The sequence below is a fragment of the Ahaetulla prasina genome, chromosome 3 (genome assembly GCF_028640845.1).
Source record: "Ahaetulla prasina isolate Xishuangbanna chromosome 3, ASM2864084v1, whole genome shotgun sequence".
Lineage (NCBI taxonomy): Eukaryota > Metazoa > Chordata > Lepidosauria > Squamata > Colubridae > Ahaetulla > Ahaetulla prasina.
In genome coordinates, this window is record NC_080541.1 from 156,316,974 (window position 1) to 156,329,426 (window position 12,453).

At 43.3% G+C, this 12,453-nt stretch overlaps 2 protein-coding genes across 4 annotated transcripts in view; one reads left to right on the forward strand and one right to left on the reverse strand.

Annotated features, from left to right (window-relative positions):
• MIGA1 (mitoguardin 1) overlaps window positions 1–626 on the reverse strand; it is a 45,743-nt gene extending 45,117 nt beyond the window's left edge. Inside the window, exon 1 of one of the 2 annotated variants that reach the window (XM_058177138.1) lies at window positions 517–626. The gene's annotated coding sequence lies outside the window, so the exon portion shown is untranslated. The remainder of the gene's footprint in view (window positions 1–516) is intronic. The other variant, XM_058177139.1, reaches the window with a different exon arrangement.
• Window positions 627–675: 49 nt separating this feature from the next.
• The window catches only part of USP33 (ubiquitin specific peptidase 33), a 44,291-nt gene continuing 32,513 nt past the window's right edge, over window positions 676–12,453 (forward strand). Inside the window, exon 1 of one of the 2 annotated variants that reach the window (XM_058177134.1) lies at window positions 676–1,008. The gene's annotated coding sequence lies outside the window, so the exon portion shown is untranslated. The remainder of the gene's footprint in view (window positions 1,009–12,453) is intronic. The other variant, XM_058177135.1, reaches the window with a different exon arrangement.

Consider the following 12,453-nt stretch of genomic DNA (forward strand, 5'->3'; position numbering starts at 1 on the left):
GAAATGACAACTAAGATAGAGGTTAAACACGTGCCACGGTAGGTTAGCTTTGGGATAGCAGCCAAAACCGTGAAGACACTCTGGAGCAGGGATCTCCAACCTTGGCAACTTTAAGCCTGGCGGACTTCAACTGGCTGGGGCATTCTGGGAGTTGAAGTCCACCAGGCTTAAATAGAATAGAATAGAATAGAATAGAATTTTATTGACCAAGTGTGATTGGACACACAAGGAATTTGTCTTGGTGCATAAGCTCTCAGTGTACATAAAAGAAAAGATACGTTCATCATAAAGTTGCCAAGGTTGAAGACCCCTGTTCTAGAGGATACTGGTTCTTAATTTTTGTACATCTATGAGGCATTATTTCGCTGTAGGGAAACACAAATGTGCTTCCGAGATCAAAGGAAATGAAACCGAATAAAAAGCAAGGCTCTCTTAGAACCGGCCGGTTGAAAGGCCGGCCTTTCGAAATTAGCCTCCTCTTCCTTTCCTCTCACCAAGGGATCTAACGATTCCTACCGTCAGCTTTATGCGCAGGCGTGCTCCTACTTGCGTGCTTGTCACCTCCAGGACTGACGGCGCGCCGGCTGAGGAATTCCATCGTCGCCATCTTTGCTTTGGGCACGCTCTCCTTCTACGCCAAGCCCTCTCGAGCCCCAGGAAAGCCAGCGACGCCATCTTTGTTGCGGGGCTCAGTATGAGAGCTGAGAAGGCGCCGGCGTTCGGGAACCTGCTGGAAAAATAAGGGGGAGAAAGCGAAGGAAACTGAGGCGTCTCCTCGTCTTTCTCTCTCCTCCAGCGTTCTGGGATGCGTTTAGCGTTCCTGGACTAGCCTTAGGATACAGGGAGGAGGAGGAGGAGGAGGACGAAGAAGAGAAGGAGCGGTGGCTTTGAGATGGAGAGACCGTTAACGATGTGAGGAAAACCTTGAGGTTTTCGGATGAAATTCCGCTCCTTGCCCTCAGAACCTTGAAGGGCGTATTCAGGGGACGAATTTACCTGCTGCTGCCGGTAAGAATTCCTTTTTCTTCCTTCAGGAACCAGTTTTTAGGCTCTTCCCAGCTTTGTCTCTCTTTCTCTAAACCATAGCTCAAATCCGGAGTCTAGTTTAGGATCGCTTTTTTAGATGTAACATGTTCGAGGTCGGACCTTTTGAAGCCGACTGCAGCCTCTGAACATGTGCAGAGTCCTTTCCTAGATGAAGCCTCTGCGTCTCTAAAGAGAACAAGGCTTCTTCTTGGGGGAAGCAATCCCAGATATTTTTCTAAGTTTTAAAAAAATAAATCCTGAAGGAGAGATGCCCGCCTTAGATCCAGAGATAAATGAGATTTTTTTTTGAAACCATAATATAGCTGAATAATGTTGAATTTATGAAGCTCACAGATACCAGCCAGAGCCATTTACTGTTTTGTACAGGAAGAATTGGATGCAAGGCTTCAGGGAATGAAAATACGAATATGTTCTGTTTCATAAGACAGCGCTATTATCATGGAAAGTAGGTTTTTTTATCTCCACTAACCTGGAAAAAAAGGAAGTGCAGGTCTCTCAAACCTGTGGGATAAAATATATATTTGTTGGCGAGGACAGAAAGGAAAATTAGAGGATTAACTTTATGTCAGCGTATTGCTTCATTTAATGTTGCCACTTCATTTAATAAACAGTTGGGAAATCTATTCTGTAATGCAGAACACAATTAAATATAAGGAATGGAAGAAAGCTCAGCTGCAGCTTGCAGTAATGCTGAGGCAGCAGTTTTACTGCAAAAAGATCAATCGGCAGAATACACTGCAGAACAGCATACATGGGTTTGTTTGTTTTTTAAATTCTCCAAGAATGAAACCAAAATCCAGATATCATAAAGGAGATTATAGCACGAAATTTAGTCATATTGCTTTAGATAATTGGATATCTAGAAGTGCTTTGATTTAATACAGTTGATTAGGCATATAATGATCTGAGTTGTTGTAAAATTGTTTCTTTTATGATACTGAACTCTTTGGTAAGAATAGAAAGAAAAAATAGTTAATTCAATTGGGCAACAGTCATCAGAAAATATTTATTTTCTGAATTCTTCTTAATGTTTAATTAGCTCAGCTGTTGGTTCTGTTTTTGTTTTTTCAAAGATAAAATTAATATTGCACAAAGGATCTTTATAAATGTATCTTTGAATATACAGTATGTAAGTAGTCACATGTTTTAAAAAGCCATGAAAATATTCATGAAAAAAATTACAAATTACTCTCGTATTGAATATATTTATATTTCACATTGCATTAGAGGGTAAGGGTTAGGGTTTTGAAAAAAGAGAAAGAAATCTAATTTGCTTAAATACAGGAAGACTTGGTCAGTAAAGCAGGTATTGAAACCATCTGTTGTTTATTAATGTGTCACATTTACTTGCTGCAATTCTATATATACTATTTGACATAATATAAAGAACAATAAAAGCAAAAAATTTAAAGAAAAATAAAAAAAATAAATGCACCTATATTCCATATAACATCTAGTCTCAGCCACCAAATGCCCTCCAGAATAGTTATATTCTGAGAAGTTTCTAGAAGGCAACTGTAGTTGGAACCACATGCACTTGTGGGAGATAATTCCAACAACAGAAAAACTACACTTCTGAATCTTAGCCCTCTAACTTCTGAAAAATGGAGGACAGCTTGCTGTGTCTCCTGGCATGATCAAAATGGTTGGATTGATTCCAGTGGAGAGATGAGTGGTCCAAAGTAACCCAATGGCAAGCCTTAAAGGGGTTTATAACTTAAAACCACCATTTTAAATTGTACTTGAAAGCAGATAGGAAGCATGGTCCACAAAATACGTGCCCTAGCACCCAAGCCATGCATTTTACACAACTAAAGATTCACCATGGTTTTTAAATGCAGGCCTGTATCAAACATGTTGTACTAGTCATAGAGATGAGGATGTAAACTACCATTAGCAGATCGTTCTGTCCCAAGTAAAGTCATGATTGACACACCAGTGTAGCTGAGCAAAGTATCTCCTGGCCACAACTTTGGGGATAGAGAGGTGAATTGACACTAGTTAGGTCTCAAATTCAGACCTATCTAGTGGCGATGAGGCTGGCAAAACGGGAGTATTTTTCCAACCTCATTGCATCAGCAGATAACCGCCCAGCCGCCCTGTTTAGGGTGACCCGCTCGCTCCTCCATCAGGGAGCGGTAGAGGATCCCTTAAAGGGTCGAGCTGAGGAATTTGGACAATATCTGTTTGATAAAATCGCTCAAATTCGGGAAGGGTTGGACACAGACTGGGTGGATCCAGACGGGGTGGAGGAGGCAAGTCTTGATGTTATTATCTGGGATGAGTTTGATCCTGTGGCTCCTGAGGACATGGACAGGTTAATGGGGAGATTGAATGCGACCACATGTTTATTGGACCCGTGTCCCTCCTGGTTGGTTTTGGCCACCCGGGAGGTGACACGAGGCTGGCTCCAGAAAATTGTGAACGCTTCTTTGATGGAGGGTGTTTTCCCTGCCGCCTTGAAAGAGGCGGTGGTGAGGCCCCTCCTCAAGAAGCCTTCCCTTGACCCAGCTAGTTTAGCAAATTATCGTCCGGTCTCCAACCTTCGCTTTGTGGCAAAGGTTGTCGAGAGTGTGGTTGCACGACAGTTGCCCCAGTACCTGGATGAAACTGTCTATCTTGATCCATTCCAGTCCGGTTTCCGGCCTGGTCACAGCACGGAAACAGCCTTGGTCGCGCTAGTTGATGATCTCTTGAGGGCTCGGGACAGAGGTTGTTCCTCTGTCTTGGTCCTATTAGATCTCTCAGCGGCTTTTGATACCATCGATCATGGTATCCTGCTGCGCCGACTCGAGGGACTTGGAGTGAGGGGCACTGTTCATCGGTGGTTCTCCTCCTACCTCTCCGACCGGTCGCAGACGGTGTTGACGGGGGGACAGAGATCGACCCCAAGGCGCCTCTTATGTGGGGTGCCGCAAGGGTCGGTTCTCTTGCCTCTTCTGTTCAACATCTATATGAAGCCGCTGGGTGAGATCATCCGTGGTTTTGGGGTGAGTTGTCATCTATACGCTGATGATACCCAGCTCTATATTTCCACCCCTAACCACCCCAACGAGGCTGTTGAAGTGATGTCCCAGTGCCTGGGGGCCGTACGGGTTTGGATGGGGAGGAACAGACTCAGACTAAATCCCACCAAGACCGAGTGGCTGTGGATGCCGGCGGCCCGGTACAGTCAGCTAATTCCATCACTGACCATTGGGGGCGAACTATTGGCCCCCACGGAAAGGGCTCGTAATCTGGGCGTCCTCCTGGATGCACGGCTGTCTTTAGAAGATCATATGATAGCTGTCACCAGGGGAGCTTTTCATCAGGTTCGCCTGATACGCCAGTTACGCCCCTTTCTGGATCGGGCTTCCTTATGCACGGTCGCTCATGCCCTTGTTACATCCCGCCTGGACTACTGTAATGCTCTCTACATGGGGCTCCCCTTGAAGGGTACCCGGAGGTCCAGAATGCGGCTGCGCGGGTGATAGAAGGAGCACCTTGTGGCTCCCGTGTAACACCCCTCCTGCGCAGTCTGCACTGGCTCCCGTTGGTCTTCCGGGTTCACTTCAAGGTACTTGTTATCACCTTTAAAACGCTCCATGGCCTAGGGCCGGGATATTTACGGGACCGCCTACTGCCACCATTAACCTCTCACCAACCAGTGCGCTCTCACAGAGAGGGCCTCCTCCGGATACCGTCAGCTAAACAATGTCGGCTAGCGACCTCTAGGGGGAGGGCCTTCTCTGTGGGGGCCCCTACCCTCTGGAACGAGCTCCCTCTGGGGCTTCGTCAACTCCCCGATCTCAGGTCCTTCCGCCGCGAGCTGAAAACGTTGCTGTTTCGAAGAACAGGACTAGCTTGAACGTAGTTTTTAAATTGGGATTTTTAAAAAGGGGGGTTAAATGAGGTTTTAAATTTGTATTTAAAAGTTTTAGGGCATCAATTGAATTTAACTGTCTATTCTTTTAGCTGTTTATATGTATTATATGTTTTTCTGTTGTTTTTTTGGCTGTGAACCGCCCTGAGTCTTTCGGGAGATGGGCGGTATACAAATATAATTAATAATAATAATAATTAGCAATAAATAAATTATCCATAAATTGCTATCTTTGATGTGGCTTACATTAGAAGCATGCTGAGATTTATTTATTGGCATTATATCCTGCCCCAATCTAATACTACTAATAGCTTCTTTAGGGGGGAAAAAATGAAAACATAGTTTGACTAAAAGAGAACATTATAAGACTCCAGAAATAAAAATAACATTAATAACACATGAGAAAACAGAAAGAAAATAAATAAAATATGGTACTTAAACTAAAAGAATGTCATCTGAAATAACTTAATATTTAAACATTTTCCTGAAGGTTAACAAGGTGATGGCCAGCCTGATCTCTATGATGTTATTCCAAAGCAGAAAAGCACAGTCTTCTAACTTCACACTCTCTCCCCACCACATCTTGACAGAGTGGGACTTATAAGTAGCTTCTTTCCAAAGAATCCAGTTAGTCAGGTCAATTCCAAGGAAGGATTCCTTCAGATACCAGCCATAAAGGCCATTATAACTTAATATCATATCTTTAGGCAGCTATCCAACAGCCAATGGGCAATTAGTTCAGAGCCTGAGGACTTTGTGTTATACACCTATTGGTCAGAGCTTGTGGATATGTGGGCTGTTCTACTATGTTGTAAAGCTGCATTGACAGACTCTTGCAAGTTTGAAAGTTCAATCCTCTGCCCTGACTCTATGACTGAGAAACCAGGGAGGCTCTGTTCTGAGTCTGCCTGTTATCCAGTTGTGCACTGTGTTATCTAATTGTTCCCTTGACAGTGTCGCTATGCCCATTTCCCAAGGTCTTTCCCACACATTATTACATATATTCAGGTCTGAACCCTAAGTGAAAAAAAGTCCAAATAATTAATTTCTTCTAAGGTACCATGAAGTTAGCTTACTAACACTATCTCAACAACCTAAAAGGGAGATTGCAGAATGGACAATAGTTATCAAAACCTATTGGATCTGGGAATGGGTTTTTCCCAAGTGGTACACTTTTCTCCTTCAGAACTGCTATTTCTCACATCCATGCATTTTTCATTTACTTCCCAAAATATCCAGGATGGCAAAGGTCCAAAGAATAGGTGGCAGGAGATAATCTAGCTTCTATAATCCACTTCTTTGAAATGTATACAATAACCAAAAGGAATCACAAAAAATAGAATATGTAATCCTAGTTTGTTTGTCTGTTGGATTTACAGTATGTGCCACCCTCTTCAGAGGTGACTTTAGTTACATCAAGTACTCTGCCCATATGAAGTCAAGAAAATTGAGAATTTGAGCAACTCTGGGTAAAATGCTGTGCAAAATGGCCACAGTGACCAAGTGAAAGCCATTAATTTGAAATGGCCAAGATTTCAAGAATACACCAATTTGTTAGTTGCATACCTTAATTGAAAACACTATATTATCTGTTGTTCTTTTTAACATAATATTGTTTGTTCTGTTGTGAAGTACAACCACTACTTTAAAAACACTAGAAAATAAAGTAGTTTTTCATTGTATCCTTTAGCTCAGTTGCATGTAAGTGAGAACAATGATAATGTAAATCCAAAGCTAATCTGGGTATATTTTTTAAACAATAAAATGTGTTTAACATTGCAACCAAAGGCACCAAATATTTTTTCCAACAGTATGTTCAACTGCATATACCATTTAATTTTTTTTTGAGATTTTAGAAAGAAACCCGGATGGGTGATACTATTGAATATTCTCAGCCATTATAAGATCAAGAATTGTCATGAAGGTTAAAATTTAAATCTAAGCTTCTAGTAATAAAACTTATCTTCTGATCTGGAAAAACTGTGTTAAGTTCTAAGAGCAAAGTCTCTCCATGTCACTAATGTATAGCATTACAAATTAGCATTTAATGTTTTATATTAGATTGTGAATTCTACAAAATATGAATCCCCATTTATATAGAAATGTGAAAAACAAATGGGGACGTATGAAATGTACATTGCAACACACTTCTGCCCTTTACATGCTTGTCTGCAATGTCATGGTGCAAATTAAGGTGAAGCTTGTATTGTGATGTCACAGTACATGTTTCACCAGTGCGCTCACAGAGAGGGCCTCCTCCGGATACCGTCAGCTAAACAATGCCGGCTGCCGACCTCTAGGAGGGGGCCTTCTCTGTGGGGGCCCCTACCCTCTGGAACGAGCTCCCTCTGGGGCTTCGTCAACTCCCCGATCTCAGGTCCTTCCGCCGCGAGCTGAAGACGTTGCTGTTTCGAAGAGCAGGACTAGCTTGAACGTAGTTTTTAAATTGGGATTTTTAAAAAAGGGGGTTAAATGAGGTTTTAAATTTGTATTTAAAAGTTTTAGGGCATCAATTGAATTTAACTGTCTATTCTTTTAGCTGTTTATATGTATTATATGTTTTTCTGTTGTTTTTTTGGCTGTGAACCGCCCTGAGTCTTTCGGGAGATGGGCGGTATACAAATATAATAAATAATAATAATAATTAGCAATAAATAAATTATCCATAAATTGCTATCTTTGATGTGGCTTACATTAGAAGCATGCTGAGATTTATTTATTGGCATTATATCCTGCCCCAATCTAATACTACTAATAGCTTCTTTAGGGGGGGAAAAATGAAAACATAGTTTGACTAAAAGAGAACATTATAAGACTCCAGAAATAAAAATAACATTAATAACACATGAGAAAACAGAAAGAAAATAAATAAAATATGGTACTTAAACTAAAAGAATGTCATCTGAAATAACTTAATATTTAAACATTTTCCTGAAGGTTAACAAGGTGATGGCCAGCCTGATCTCTATGATGTTATTCCAAAGCAGAAAAGCACAGTCTTCTAACTTCACACTCTCTCCCCACCACATCTTGACAGAGTGGGACTTATAAGTAGCTTCTTTCCAAAGAATCCAGTTAGTCAGGTCAATTCCAAGGAAGGATTCCTTCAGATACCAGCCATAAAGGCCATTATAACTTAATTTCAAATCTTTAGGCAGCTATCCAACAGCCAATGGGCAATTAGTTCAGAGCCTGAGGACTTTGTGTTATACACCTATTGGTCAGAGCTTGTGGATATGTGGGCCGTTCTACTATGTTGTAAAGCTGCATTGACAGACTCTTGCAAGTTTGAAAGTTCAATCCTCTGCCCTGACTCTATGACTGAGAAACCAGGGAGGCTCTGTTCTGAGTCTGCCTGTTATCCAGTTGTGCACTGTGTTATCTAATTGTTCCCTTGACAGTGTCGCTATGCCCATTTCCCAAGGTCTTTCCCACACATTATTACATATATTCAGGTCTGAACCCTAAGTGAAAAAAAGTCCAAATAATTAATTTCTTCTAAGGTACCATGAAGTTAGCTTACTATCACTATCTCAACAACCTAAAAGGGAGATTGCAGAATGGACAATAGTTATCAAAACCTATTGGATCTGGGAATGGGTTTTTCCCAAGTGGTACACTTTTCTCCTTCAGAACTGCTATTTCTCACATCCATGCATTTTTCATTTACTTCCCAAAATATCCAGGATGGCAAAGGTCCAAAGAATAGGTGGCAGGAGATAATCTAGCTTCTATAATCCACTTCTTTGAAATGTATACAATAACCAAAAGGAATCACAAAAAATAGAATATGTGATCCTAGTTTGTTTGTCTGTTGGATTTACAGTATGTGCCACCCTCTTCAGAGGTGACTTTAGTTACATCAAGTACTCTGCCCATATGAAGTCAAGAAAATTGAGAATTTGAGCAACTCTGGGTAAAATGCTGTGCAAAATGGCCACAGTGACCAAGTGAAAGCCATTAATTTGAAATGGCCAAGATTTCAAGAATACACCAATTTGTTAGTTGCATACCTTAATTGAAAACACTATATTATCTGTTGTTCTTTTTAACATAATATTGTTTGTTTTGTTGTGAAGTACAACCACTACTTTAAAAACACTAGAAAATAAAGTAGTTTTTCATTATATCCTTTAGCTCAGTTGCATGTAAGTGAGAACAATGATAATGTAAATCCAAAGCTAATCTGGGTATATTTTTTAAACAATAAAATGTGTTTAACATTGCAACCAAAGGCACCAAATATTTTTTCCAACAGTATGTTCAACTGCATATAGCATTTAATTTTTTTTTTGAGATTTTAGAAAGAAACCCGGATGGGTGATACTATTGAATATTCTCAGCCATTATAAGATCAAGAATTGTCATGAAGGTTAAAATTTAAATCTAAGCTTCTAGTAATAAAACTTATCTTCTGATCTGGAAAAACTGTGTTAAGTTCTAAGAGCAAAGTCTCTCCATGTCACTAATGTATAGCATTACAAATTAGCATTTAATGTTTTATATTAGATTGTGAATTCTACAAAATATGAATCCCCATTTATATAGAAATGTGAAAAACAAATGGGGACGTATGAAATGTACATTGCAACACACTTCTGCCCTTTACATGCTTGTCTGCAATGTCATGGTGCAAATTAAGGTGAAGCTTGTATTGTGATGTCACAGTACATGTTTCATCATTTTGGCATCATCATGATTTGGAATCAATGTCTATGTTGTATTATATGTTCTATGTTGTATTATACTTTCTGACCGCCATTCACCACCGCAGGGAGACGGAGCCGATACGTTGGTTCCGTCCCAGGCGCCTGATGGACCCGGAGGGGTTCCGGACGGAGCTTGGGCCATTTCCTGACGGTCTGGCTCACGGCTCGGCTGAGGAACTTGTTGCGGCCTGGGAACGGGCCGCGGCGGGGGCCTTAGACCGTGTCGTGCCTTTGCGGCCTCTGACCCGGCGCAGGTCCCAACCGGCTCCTTGGTTCTCCGAGGAGTTGAGGGGGATGAAGCGCCGGAGAAGACGCCTAGAGAGTTCCTGGAGGTCTAGCCGTTCGGAGGCTGATCGGACACTAGTGAAGTCCTATACTAGGGCTTACCTAGTGGCAATGAGGGAAGCGAGGCGTAGCTCGCCTCCTCCCTCATTGCATCGGCAGATAACCGCCCAGCCGCCCTGTTTGGTGACTCGCTCCCTTTACATCAGGGGCGGGATGACCCGTTGCAGGGGCGTGCTGAGGAGTTTAACGGTTATCTATACGATAAAATCGCTCAGCTCGGGAGGGTCTAGATCAAGATTGCAGTGGCGGGTGAGACGGCTGAGGGTGGTCTTGGGGATATTTTATGGGATGAGTTTGACCCTGTCGCTCCGAGGACATGGACAGGTTGCTGGGGAGGTTGAATGCCACCACATGTTTACTGGACCCGTGCCCTCCTGGCTGGTACTGGCCACTCAGGAGGTGACACGAGGCTGGCTCAGGCTATTATGAGCGCTTCCTTGGTGGAGGAGTCTTTCCGACCGCCTTGAAAAAGGCGGTGGTGAGACCCTCCTCAAGAAGCCTTCCTGGACCCGGCTGTTTTAGGTAATTATCGTCCGGTCTCCAACCTTCGCTTCGCGGCGAAGGTTGTAGAGAGTATGGTGGCATATCAGTTTCCCTTGCACCTGGAGGAAACTGTCCATCTAGACCCGCTCCAGTCCGGTTTCCGGCCCGGTTACCGCACTGGGGCGGCTTTGGTCGCGTTGGTGGATGATCTCTGGAGGGCCAGGGATGAGGATGCTCCTCTGCCCTGGTCCTATTAGACCTCTCAGCGGCTTTTGATACCACCGACCATGGTACCCTGCTGCGCCGGTGGGGGGGAGGGGGAGTGGGAGGCACCGTTTATCGGTGGTCCTCCTCCTATCTCTCCGATCGGTCGCAGACGGTGTTGACAGGGGGGCAGAGGTCGGCTCCGAGGCACCTCACTTGTGGGGTGCCGCAGGGTCGATCCTCTCGCCTTCTGTTCAACATCTATATGAAGCCGCTGGGTGAGATCATCAGTGGCTTCGTGTGAGGTACCAGCTGTACGCTGATGACACCCAGCTGTACTTTTCCACACCGGCCACCCCAACGGTTATCAAGTGTTGTCCCGGTGCTTGGAAGCCGACGGGTCTGGATGGGGAGAAACAGGCTCAGGCTCAATCCTCCAAGACAGAGTGGCTGTGGATGCGGCATCTCGGTACAGTCAGCTGAGTCCTCAGCTGACTGTCGGGGCGAGTCATTGGCCCCGATGGAGCAGTGCGCAACTTGGGCGTCCTCCTGGATGAGCGGCTGTCTTTGAAGATCACTTGACGGCCGTCTCCAGGAGAGCTTTTACCAGGTTCGCCTGGTGCGCCAGTTGCGCCTTTCTGAACCGGGATGCCCTGTGCACGGTCACTCACGCCCTCGTGACGTCTCGCCTGGATTACTGCAATGCTCTCTACATGGGGCTCCCTTGAAGAGCATCCGGAGGCTTCAGTTAGTCAGAATGCAGCTGCGGGGGTGATAGAGGGAGCGCCTCGTGGCTCCGGTGTGACACCTATCCTGCGCAGACTGCACTGGCTGCCTGTGGCCTTCCGGGTGCGCTTCAAGGTTCTGGTGAACACCTTCAAAGCGCTCCATGGCAAAGGGCCGGGTTACTTACGGGACCGCCTACTGCTACCGGATACCTCTCACCGTCCGTGCGCTCTCACAGAGGGACTCCTCAGGGTGCCGTCAGCGAGACAGTGTCGTCTGGCGACACCCAGGGGAAGGGCCTTCTCTGTGGGGGCTCCCGCCCTCTGGAACGAACTCCCCCCAGGACTTCGTCAACTTCCGGACCTCCGAACCTTCCGTCGCGAGCTTAAAACTTATTTGTTCATCTGCGCAGGACTGGATTAGTTTTTAAATTGTGGGTTTTAAGGGGTTTTAAATGGGTTTTGAATGGGTTTTTAATGGGTTTTATTATTTGCTAAATTTTAATTGCGGCCAATTTGAATAAGTTTTTTAGTGGTATTTTAATAGTATTTATTTTGTAATAGTACTGTCATTTTATCTGGCTGTAAACCGCCCTGAGTCCCTCGGGAGAAGGGCGGTATAAAAATTTAAATAATAAAAAAAAAATAAAAAAATAAAATATGGGACATATTCACTGCTTTTCTTACATGTTTAACAAATTTGATTTAGATATTCTAGCAAGTTTAGATAATCTTTTTTATAACAGGATGTTGTAAAACGTAATATTTGAAAGCAGATTTTTTTCAAAGCTTGTTGGCACTCCTGAAAGCAATACAGTGGCCATATCCTTGAAAGACTAACATAACTACTTTGAAAGTTGTTCCCATGTGCATATACAAAAATACTTTTACTAGGATACCTAGGCACATGGTGACAGCTTATAAAGCAGCAATATTTAGAGGAATGATGATTCATTTGTGCTAACATGTTCTGTGATGTGTCCCTTTTCAGTGCTTTTCACAGCTCTAATCTTCAGATCTTCCATTCTTTTATTTTTGCATTATTTTATATTCATTCCATGTTAAAATAAATGATATA